The sequence below is a fragment of the Lolium rigidum genome, chromosome 5 (genome assembly GCF_022539505.1).
Source record: "Lolium rigidum isolate FL_2022 chromosome 5, APGP_CSIRO_Lrig_0.1, whole genome shotgun sequence".
Lineage (NCBI taxonomy): Eukaryota > Viridiplantae > Streptophyta > Magnoliopsida > Poales > Poaceae > Lolium > Lolium rigidum.
In genome coordinates this window covers 228,855,622-228,867,798 of record NC_061512.1, presented here as the reverse complement: position 1 = coordinate 228,867,798, position 12,177 = coordinate 228,855,622, and the positions used below count along the sequence as shown (strand labels likewise).

The 12,177-nt window shown below is 41.8% G+C and overlaps 1 long non-coding RNA gene across 1 annotated transcript; it reads right to left on the bottom strand.

The window, feature by feature from the left end:
• Window positions 1-4,018: 4,018 nt before the first annotated feature.
• On the bottom strand, window positions 4,019-6,668 carry LOC124655396. The gene is made up of 5 exons (XR_006988666.1): window positions 5,624-6,668; window positions 5,293-5,393; window positions 4,974-5,187; window positions 4,372-4,471; window positions 4,019-4,279 (listed from the first exon to the last, which is right to left on the bottom strand). It is a non-coding gene; the product is annotated as an uncharacterized LOC124655396 (long non-coding RNA).
• Between the last annotated feature and the right edge of the window lie 5,509 nt (window positions 6,669-12,177).

Below are 12,177 nucleotides of genomic sequence, written 5' to 3'. Positions count from 1 at the left end.
ACGAATCTGGGTCCACCTCTCTGTAGGTAACTCAGAAAATTATGCCAATTTACGTGAGTGATCCTCAGATATGTACGCAACTTTCATTAAATTTGAGCATTTTCATTTGAGCAAGTCTGGTGCCATTTTAAAATTCGTCAATACGAACTGTTCTGTTTTGACAGATTCTGCCTTTTATTTCGCATTGCCTCTTTTGCTATGTTGGATGAATTTCTTTGATCCACTAATGTCCAGTAGCATTATGCAATGTCCAGAAGTGTTAAGAATGATTGTGTCACCTCTGAATATGTCAATTTATATTGTGCACTAACCCTCTAATGAGTTGTTTCGAGTTTGGTGTGGAGGAAGTTTTCAAGGATCAAGAGAGGAGTATGATGCAACATGATCAAGGAGAGTGAAAGCTCTAAGCTTGGGGATGCCCCGGTGGTTCACCCCTGCATATATTAAGAAGACTCAAGCGTCTAAGCTTGGGGATGCCCAAGGCATCCCCTTCTTCATCGACAACATTATCGGGTTCCTCCCCGAAACTATATTTTTATTCCATCACATCTTATGTGCTTTTTCTTGGAGCGTCGGTTTGTTTTTGTTTTTTGTTTTGTTTGAATAAAATGGATCCTAGCATTCACTTCATGGGAGAGAGACACGCTCCGCTGTAGCATATGGACAAGTATGTCCTTGGTTTCTACTCATAGTATTCATGGCGAAGTTTCTCCTTCGTTAAATTGTTATATGGTTGGAATTGGAAAATGATACATGTAGTAATTGCTATAAATGTCTTGGGTAATGTGATACTTGGCAATTGTTGTGCTCATGATTAAGCTCTTGCATCATATGCTTTGCACCCATTAATGAAGAAATACATAGAGCATGCTAAAATCTGGTTTGCATATTTGGTTTCTCTAAGGTCTAGATAATTTCTAGTATTGAGTTTGAACAACAAGGAAGATGACGTAGATTCTTATAATGTTTACAATATGTCTTTTATGTGAGTTTTGCTGCACCGGTTCATCCTTGTGTTTGTTTCAAATAAACCTTGCTAGCCTAAACCTTGTATCGAGAGGGAATACTTCTCATGCATCCAAAATACTTGAGCCAACCACTATGCCATTTGTGTCCACCATACCTACCTACTACATGGTATTTTCCGCCATTCCAAAGTAAATTGCTTGAGTGCTACCTTTAAAATTCCATTCTTCACCTTTGCAATATATAGCTCATGGGACAAATAGCTTAAAAACTATTGTGGTATTGAATATGTAATTATGCACTTTATCTCTTATTAAGTTGCTTGTTGTGCGATAACCATGTTCACCTGGGGACGCCATCAACTATTCATTGTTGAATTTCATGTGAGTTGCTATGCATGTCCGTCTTGTCTGAAGTAAGAGAGATCTACCACCTTATGGTTAAGCATGCATATGTTAGAGAAGAACATTGGGCCGCTAACTAAAGCCATGATCCATGGTGGAAGTTTCAGTTTTGGACATATATCCTCAATCTCAAATGAGAAAATTATTAATTGTTGTTACATGCTTATGCATAAAAGAGGAGTCCATTATCTGTTGTCTATGTTGTCCCGGTATGGATGTCTAAGTTGAAGAATAATCAATAGCGAGAAATCCAATGCGAGCTTTCTCCTTAGACCTTTGTACAGGCGGCATAGAGGTACCCCTTTGTGACACTTGGTAAAAACAGTGCATTGTGATGATCCGGTAGTCCAAGCTAATTAGGACAAGGTGCGGGCACTATTGGTACACTATGCATGAGGCTTGCAACTTATAAGATATAATTTACATGATGCATATGCTTTATTACTACCGTTGACAAAATTGTTTCATGTTTTCAAAATCAAAGCTCTAGCACAAATATAGCAATCGATGCTTTTCCTCTATGAGGACCATTCTTTTACTTTCAATGTTGAGTCAGTTCACCTATTTCTCTCCATCTCAAGAAGCAAACACTTGTGTGAACTATGCATTGATTCCTACATATTTGCTTATTGCACTTATTATATTACTCTATGTTGACAATATCCATGAGATATACATGTTACAAGTTGAAAGCAACCGCTGAAACTTAATCTTCTTTTGTGTTGCTTCAATGCTTTTACTTTGAATTATTGCTTTATGAGTTAACTCTTATGCAAGACTTATTGATGCTTGTCTTGAAGTGCTATTCATGAAAAGTCTTTGCTTTATGATTCACTTGTTTACTCATGTCATATACATTGTTTTGATCGCTGCATTCACTACATATGCTTTACAAATAGTATGATCAAGATTATGATGGCATGTCACTCCAGAAATTATCCGTGTTATCGTTTTACCCGCTCGGGACGAGCAGAACTAAGCTTGGGGATGCTGATACGTCTCCGACGTATCGATAATTTCTTATGTTCCATGCCACATTATTGATGTTATCTACATGTTTTATGCACACTTTATGTCATATTCGTGCATTTTCTGGAACTAACCTATTAACAAGATGCCGAAGTGCCAGTTGCTGTTTTCTGCTGTTTTTGGTTTCAGCAACTTGCACCTCATGTGCAAATTAGTACAATAAGTTGTAAAACGGGGAACCGTGGTACAAGAACTTGATTTTCGGAGTCAATTAAGTTTAACTGACCGAAACTGTGCCACCGTGGAGTTTTGCTCCCGAACTGCAGTCTTACAAGCAGATCCCTGAGGTTATTTATTTCCGGCTTTTTGTCCTCCCACGTCTATGGCCCATGGTTAATTTACGGAAATGAACCGTGCTTTTACATATATTCTGTCTAGGTCCTTACCTATTTGGCATATCGGAGCTTGGGATTCAGTTTCCTTTCTTCTCGTTCACGAAGCCGGCGGCCACGGTTGGGCTTGGGTGTCGTCGGTGGCGACGATTCCAGCGACATGCCGCCGCCGGACCTGCACTTCCGCGCGTGGAACGAGGACCCGCCGGAGTAAGGTAAGTCACTCGTCGCCAGGAGCCTTCCGGCCTTCCGCCCAGCTCGTGTTTCCTGTAATATTTCCACCGTGGTAATCGCACTTTGATCGGCGGCGTTGTCCTCGATTTTGTGGCATGAGCAAGCAAAAAGGTGTCATTTTTTCACGTTTGTAGCAACTAGTAACGTGGCACGTGCAATGCACGTGTGTTTTGCGGTACAGCCCAACTCGAATATACATTTATCTGTGTGTAAACTATATATATCATATTACGATAAGAATATACCTATCGCAGTATGCAATAGTTAAAGTAATTATCACTTATGCATGTTCAACGATTGAGAAAATGAGTTGTCCATACACTACTGATTTAAGTTTCACCCAAAGCTAATAAAACTCATAACTAATTACACTGGAATAGGAAAACTGCAGCACATATAAGGGTTACCGTCATCCTCATCCAAAAATCAAATAAAATTAAAAAGACAAGATGGCATACTCCAATCTGAAATCGAACATGTAGAAATCATTTGTTCATAACTTTCAAAAGCATTTGGATTTGTATATTAGAAATAAGATACTCCTACACATTGCATCTAAGCTGAGTTCAAGAGTCTCAATACAAATCGATCAAGCATCCACGTGGGCAAATAAGTCATGACCATTTGAATCCAATAGCTATGTCATAGTAACATTAACTCCAGCAGTAAGCATATCTCAGAAAATCCAAGAGACATGCGAGCATCCTTCCATATCCACCCAACAACAGTATTTCAGTACTCTAAAACATTTATATAATATCAAAATTATAACCATTACTCATGCACCTGTGTAGGTCTCCACCAGCTAGATCGACAAAACTAAAGACAAACTAAAGTTAAGAAACTGGGCACACTTAGTAATTTACATATTTCATAGCCACAAATAATGTTCTCAACCATGATCCAAAAAATGGAAATATTATGGTTAGGGAGTACTGCAGGTAAACTGATCCTTAACTGAACCTATGAAGACCATATAGATAGCAGTTCTTTTCCCATTTAGAATAGTATTTACATTTTTTGTTCATAAGCGAAAGCAAGAGAAAACCAGGGAAACACTGATGACAAGGAAAAATTAATTGCGAGCAGTGAATGAAATTGATGTTGTAGCCGTAGCAGAGAAGGCGATTTGATTCATGCAGTAGCAGTTATCGTTGCTTATGGATCAGTTATTTTTCCTTTTAAGAAATGCTAATGAATCAGCTTCCTACTCAAAACTTTCAGTCTTATTCACCAGATGCCTTGCACTTTCCCTCTAAAGCAGGGTCTCTCACTCTGCTTGCCAATAAACTAACCGAGAAGCTGGCATCTCAACTGCAGATTAACCACGATGAATCATGTGATCTATATCAGGCAATTCAAGCTAGTCACTGTTAAATAAGAAAAATAAATGAAAGTACTGTTACCTGACCGAGAGCCTGGACGCAGATAGCTTTCAGGATCTCCTTAGACAGGTTGACGGGAAGGCCTTCCCTACCGAAAACGACAGTGAGTCATGAACGATAACTGCAAAAATGGAAGAGACGGATTGGCGATTGTTAACGCTGCACTTGGTAGCATCCGGCTACTTCTCAAGCAAGCCCTATAATAGAAGATGATGACTGAGGATTCCTTTTCTTTCTTCCATCTACACACTTTTTTTTTCGAGAAAACGCAAAAAGCCTTTGCGTTTCATTTCATTGAAAAGAGAGAAGGTTTACGGTTACATGCCCCTAAGGGGTGATACAACACGGTTGGGGAAGACCCTCTTCATGCAACGATTGAATTTTTGGATCTGATGCCCCTCTTCATCAATGAAGTTACCAAGAAAGCTGAATATTATTGTATAGTGCTAATCAGATTAGGATTTACTGAAAGAACTTTCCCTATCAAAGACCAGCTATCAACTTAGAATGAAAATATAAATAAGGCTAGTTAAGTTGTAATGCAATCTAGGTAGTATTAGTTCCTGCAAGAATATAGTACATGAAACTGAATCCATGTTATGTAAGAAGAAAGAAACGCTTACCAGCCCATTAGCGGAGGCTGATTCAGGTTAGTTGCCATCGGTAAATATGGAGCCCCTCTCGTGGTTAATGTGGGAGGCTGCGTTGCTCTCCATACTGAGTTCTCCCATGGTGTCGTCGATGGCCTCAGCGGCGCCCTCCTCGACACCAAGAAAAATCCAACCGTGGTACGCTCCAACTCTCTGTCTCTCTTGCTCTATGCCCTGGTATCCTTCTCTGTATAAGCATAAGATTTTCACAAAATAAGGACGAACAGCTCCTTTACCCATCTTTGCCATTTACTGAAGAAAATGCAAAATTTTATGATTGACACATCTTTACCACTGTATAAAAGAAGACGACTTTCTATTTCATGTTCAATCTGTGTTCTTTCCTCAATTGGAACTTCACTGCCAATAGCCGTTTTAGATCATTCTTTTGATCTGCATAGAGGGATCAGAGTGCATATTCTGCTTTTATTCTTAACAGCAAAACAATTGAGAAATAAAATTAATAACTTGCTACATACTATACTTTAACAATATTCAGAAAATATTAAATTTTTTGGTTCTAGCTGACATAGAACACTTTAATTCACGTATTTAATACGCAAAAGAAGCTCACTTCTATCTGGCAACAAAAAGGAAATAATGCATTCCTTTGTTTGGGATACCTGGTTTTGCTGCATCTAACCAATCATCAGATATGTGTTCAATAGCATGACAAGCTCGACTGCATAGTCCACAACTTTTTTGGTCCTAATTCAAAGAAAAGATACATATCTGGTTGGCGTGCAACAATGAGATAAACCATGAACATATATTGGAATTGAGATGGGTCAAGAACTTACTATATGCCCTAAATATGAACATGGAGAACTGCAACTTGACAATAACATTCTAACTGGCATTGCAGTTTCCTAACAAAAAAAGAAGAAATAACTGCGAACAAATTGAAAGGCTGTATCATCTACGTAAAAAGTGAGATTGCGAACTCTATCTTGTATGTTCAAGTAAGATTTTCCTTTGATTCTGAATAAAATTCCCATGGTGTGCTAGTACCTACTACGCAAATATGTGTGCGTGGATGATATTGAAAATACATAATGGGTGCCTGAGTTTTGGTAGTCGATCAAAAGAAATATAAAATGGAGTGACTTACTACAATTTGCCATTTCACAGGAACATAAAGACCATGTAGTAACGCACCATATGGTAGTATCCACAAGCAGTTCAAAGGGACAGGAAACAGACAATTCAACCAAAAAAGGATTGTGCAAAGTAGAGTGAGAAGAGTACCCAGGTTTCTTCCTGATTAAATAATTCACTTAGCTGTAATAGATGAAAGATTCAGATCCAGCAAATAACACCAAAGATTCTTACCGATTAAATAAATCAATGATTCAGAAGAGAGGAATTGGCGAATCATCTTATTATGAACTGAAGTTGAAATTCGTATGGATCGAATCTGCTATCAGTTGAAGCCACATTGATCAAGTTAAAAACACCGAACCTGTGGGATACTCACATGATGAGACGAAGATCGGTGACCGGGTAAACAACGGTGGCGTGACCCTGTCTTCGAGCAGGATGCGTTCCAGCGACGTTCTAGCGCAGGTACGGGATCGCGGAGGCGGACAGGTGTGTGGTCGCTGGCGTACTGTAGGGCAGACGGGCCTTCGCCGATGGAGAAGCAAGGAACTGGCGACGATTGAGAGGCCAGAGGCAGGTCAGTGCTTGCGGCGGGCAGCGCTTGCTGGGGGCAGCACGGCGCGGCACGACGACTGCGTGGATGGGCGCGGCGGCTTGCTGGGGGAAGCCCGCCGCAGGGATTGCGGGTGACGACTGCAGGTCGTGGAGGCGGCTTCCTGGGGCGGCGCGGGGATTGCGGGGGGCCGTGGAGGACGTGGTGTCGCCCGTCTGTGCGAAACAAAAAAAAAGCCTATTTAGCGATTTGTTTCCATGTTTTAATTAGACGTGGCGTCTAACACTGTTTTACTGGCAATCTGAGCCGGGATTAAATGGATGGACGGTTTAGATGATTTGGATCTGCCTCTCTGTGTCTTTTAATAGTAGTGGAGATAGGTGAGTGTTTTCGTGGTGTTTGATGTCCAAATTGGATGTGTTTCGGTGGCGTTGCCGTCGGGTGTTCCGCCGCTGACGCGGACAGAGACGAAGTTCACAGACATGTACGCTGTAGCTAGACATGTACGAGCTGTAGCAATTTCAGGCTCAGTTAGTTCAGAGACTGTGTGCTACAGGCTGCCGGCCGGGCCTGCACGATCGGAGTAGCAGATTTCCCCTAGCTAGTGTGACAACCTTGCTCAAGTTCAGATATGTCTGTTTCAGGCTTAGTTAGTTCAGAGATTGTTGATGTAGCTAGACATGTACACTGTAGCATCAACGTGGGTCTAGGTTTAGTTTGCATAAGTATGTACAAGTTGAAATTTTCACTTACACACTCTGCTACTAAGTGTTCATCTGATCATTCAACAATTACAGGGACCTCATGTGTTAGTTATTCAGTTGTTAAATTGAAGCTCATTTGTTGTTGTTACTGACTATCAGTTTGCTAGAACAAAAGGAGGAATATGTAAGAAGGCTTGTACATACTGTTGGAGCTGCAGTTTGTAAACACCTGGGCAAAACTCGGGCCGGGCTGGGCTCCGGGCCAAGCCCGAAAAAGCCCGAACGTAAAATGCTAAGCCCGAGCCCGGCCCGGCCCGACCGTCGGGCCTATAAATCAAGCCCGAACCCGGCCCGAACGGGTAAAAGCCCGGCCTGGCCCGAGAAGCCCAGCCCGAATCTTGCCTAAATTGCGAAAACTGTAAGCCTGAGCCCGACCCGACGTTCGGGCTCAAAAATCAAGCCCGAGCCCGACCCGAAGTGCAAGCCCGACCCGGCCCGACCCAGGATTTTCGGGCCGGGTCGGGCTGGGTCGTCCGGGCCGGGCTGCCCATGCCCAGATGTCTACCGCTCATAGGAGTCATAGCTTAGCAGATTGGAATAGAAACATGATACTGATTTCTGAGACAGTCGGATGTTGAAACAAAAACAGCATATAAAATGTACGAGGCTCATATCCTAGAAGTGATACAAAATATAGTGCTTTTTGCTGGGGAGTGATGTTTTGGCACATGGGAGCGTATGTTTCCTTTATTTTGAAATACATGTTAGACACATTTTAAAATATCAAAAAAATTGAAACAAAAATTTCGCACGTACATCTTCATGTGCTACGCGCTCACAAAGTCGTTTCATGAAAAATCGACATGTCATGTGGCGTGTGTAAAAAAGACAAAATTCGGTGCTAAAACAAAGACTTGTCACAAGATAAATTTTCTCTTTTTCGCTTAGACTACAAAAAAATATCATTTTTTCATGAAAAACTTGACGAATACACATATGTTATGGAGATGTACATGTAATTTTTTTTGTTAAATTTTTTTAACATTTGGAAATATGTTTTTATGGTAGAGGGATCATACGCACCCGGGAGCCGAATTGAGTTTCTGTTGCTGTATATATTACTAACTATGGTTGGAGCTGGCTTTCCAGTTGAATATTCTTCAGGAAGATCTGCATCCAATTGGATTGCCCATCTTCAGTTTTACTGCATCAGGCGATTAGCGTCAGTATGTGTGAAAACCCTGCCCTTTTAGCCCATTTGATGCTTCACATGATGAGCTCCAGCTCTTGCTCTCTAAGCTTCAGACAATTGTTCTTATTTTCTGCATGCAGTTTAAATGGCAGTGTTTTACCTCGAATTACTGTCTCTTCTTTTGTTATATGTTCTGGTTATTTATCCAAGAAAATTTCTTCAAATTTCTCCACGTATGTACTGAGCAAAAGGTATTCCATTTCTCCACATATTTATTCACCAAAAGTGTTTGCATTTATTCATCAGCTCATACCAATACAGCAACACTACATCAATACACCTCATCAGAACACTAACTAGAAAATGCTCTACTGTCTCTACTGTCTCTCCTCACACAAACTCCCTAGGTAGCAAAGCAGTAACTGCATAGAAGACTACAAAAGCTACTATTGACGTAAGGATGATCATCTCCCTCTTCTGTCTCCTTCTCATCTCCTCCATCCACATTCTCTGAAATTACTTCTTAGCTGACTTGACAGCTTGTAACTTCGACCACGTTTTAGCTATTTTCTTAACCAGCTGTACTGCAATTCCTCAACAACAGGAAGCTTCAATTTCACCTAAATAAACAAAAAAAATGAATTAGAAGAAATTACGAACAGATGAATTCCAAGTTGCAGTTAACCTGACTATCGTCAATGCAATCTCATCGATGTTCCAGGATGTGCCTTGCTCGTCGCCGTCACGTTGCTCATCGCCGTCGCCTTAGTGCACTCCACGTCGTCGCTTCTTCCGCCACCGCCGACGACGCGGCCACCGAGTTGGGGTTCTCGTCGCTGATGTTCCATGATGTGGCTTGCTCGTCCTCGTTGCCATGCTCGACGCTGCTACCCTCGTTGCCGACGCCGTCTCCGCTCACCATCTAAGCCGTCGCCATCCGCTCACAGTCCGCCGTCGCTGTCGCCGTCGCCTAGGGTTATGCTTGGGGATTGGGGAATCAATTTCACACAAAGACCCCAACGTAGTGTTCAAAATAAGTAGGGGGGTTTGGCAAAGATTTCCGAGACCAGAGCAGTTTCCAATCGTGACTGTGTCATCACACGCGGCAGAGCTCGATTGGCTGGTACTAATCTGATTCGGATTTACAAGTTGATGTACTCCGGCTTCCCAGTATGCAACTTAATGTACTAATTTGCACATGGGGTGCAAGTTGTTGTACCATAGATGTAATTAGCTCTTTCAGAAATCCTAGTAACGAAATATTCTCGGAATTGGACGAAATCAACGCACAGGGTCCTATTTTTCCACGAAGCTTCCAGAAGTCCGAAGGAGAGACGAAGTGGGGCCACGAGGCGCCCAAACCCTACGGCGGCGCGGCCTGCCCCTTGGCCGCGCCGACCTGTGGTGTGGGGCCCTCGTGTGGCCCCCTGACCTGCCCTTCCGCCTACTTAAAGCCTCCGTGACGAAACCCCCAGTACCGAGAGCCACGATACGAGAAAACATACTGAGACGCCGCCGCCGCCGATCCCATCTCGGGGGATCCAGGAGATCGCCTCCGGCACCCTGCCGGAGAGGGGAATCATCTCCCGGAGGACTCTACACCGCCATGGTCGCCTCCGGAGTGATGAGTGAGTAGTCTACCCCTGGACTATGGGTCCATAGCAGTAGCTAGATGGTTGTCTTCTCCCCATTGTGCTATCATTGTTGGATCTTGTGAGCTGCCTAACATGATCAAGATCATCTATCTGTAATTTTATATGTTGCGTTTGTTGGGATCCGATGAATAGAGAATACTTGTTATGTTGATTATCAAAGTTATATCTACGTGTTGTTTATGATCTTGCATGCTTTCCGTTACTAGTAGATGCTCTGGCCAAGTAGATGCTTGTAACTCCAAGAGGGAGTACTTATGCTCGATAGTGGGTTCATGCCCGCATTGACACACGGGACGGTGACGAAAGTTCTAAGGTTGTGTTGTGCTGTTGCCACTAGGGATAAAACATTGATGCTATGTCTAAGGATGTAGTTGTTGATTACATTACGCACCATACTTAATTCAATTGTCTGTTGCTTTGCAACTTAATACTGGAAGGGGTTCGGATGATAACCTGAAGGTGGACTTTTTAGGCATAGATGCAGTTGGATGGCGGTCTATGTACTTTGTCGTAATGCCCAATTAAATCTCACTATAATCATCATGATATGTATGTGCATGGTCATGCTCTCTTTATTTGTCAATTGCCCAAGCTGTAATTTGTTCACCCAACATGCTTGTTCGTCTTATGGGAGAGACACCTCTAGTGAACTGTGGACCCCGGTCCAATTCTCTTTACTGAAATACAATCTACTTGCAATACTTGTTCTACTTGTTTTCCGCAAACAATCATCTTCCACACAATACGGTTAACCCTTTGTTACAGCAAGCCGGTGAGATTGACAACCTCACTTGTTTTGTTGGGGCAAAGTACTTTTGTTGTGTTGTGCAGGTTCCACGTTGGCGCCGGAATCTCTGGTGTTGCGCCGCACTACATCCCGCCGCCATCAACCTTCAACGTGCTTCTTGGCTCCTACTGGTTCGATAAACCTTGGTTTCTTACTGAGGGAAAACCTGCTGCTATAAGACATCATACCTTCCTCTTGGGGTTCCCAACGAACGTGTGAGTTACACGCCATCACCAGCTCTTTTTGCAAAATTATTGGATAAGTGGATGAAGCCACTAGTCCATTGGTGAAAGTTGCCCAACAAGATTGAAAGATAAAACACCACATACTTCCTCATGAGCTATAAAACATTGACACAAATAAGAGATGATAAATTTTGAATTGTTTAAAGGTAGCACACGAAGTATTTACTTGGAATGGTAGGAAATACCACATAGTAGGTAGTTATGGTGGACACTGATGGCATAGGTTTTGGGTTAAGGTTTGGATGCACGAGAAGCATTCCCTCTCAGTACAGGTCTTTGGCTAGCAAGGTTGATTAGCAAGCATAAGAGTTGAGGGAAACAAACAAATATACATATGATAGAAACAATCATGCATCTTCCTTGTAAGCACAAACAATTTTAACCTCAGAATAATAAGCTAAGAGCTAACAAGAAAGAAAGACAATGAAACAACATATCTACATGTATTTCTCTTTTCTACTTAAATTTAAAGTGTTGTTGCTATTGACCAATTCTAAGTTTGCCAAAACCAAATAGATTTACTCAATGCTCCCAAAGTGATACCAATACTAACAAGAAGATCAATCATATAGTAGAAATTGCAAACTGAAATAAGATGTGCAATATGTAAATGATAAGACTTCTCATTAATATTCCATAACGATAACTCACACCAAGGGATACATAGACATCCAACCGATACGTCTCAAACGTATCTATAATTTCTTATGTTCCATGCTACTTTTATGATGATACTCACATGTTTTATACACATTATATGTCATATTTATGCATTTTCTGGCACTAACCTATTAACGAGATGCCGAAGAGCCAGTTATTGTTTTCTGCTGTTTTTGGTTTCAGAAATCCTAGTAAGGAAATATTCTCGGAATTGGACGAAATCAACGCCCAGGGTCCTATTTTTCCACGAAGCTTCCAGAAGACCGAAGGAGAGACGAAG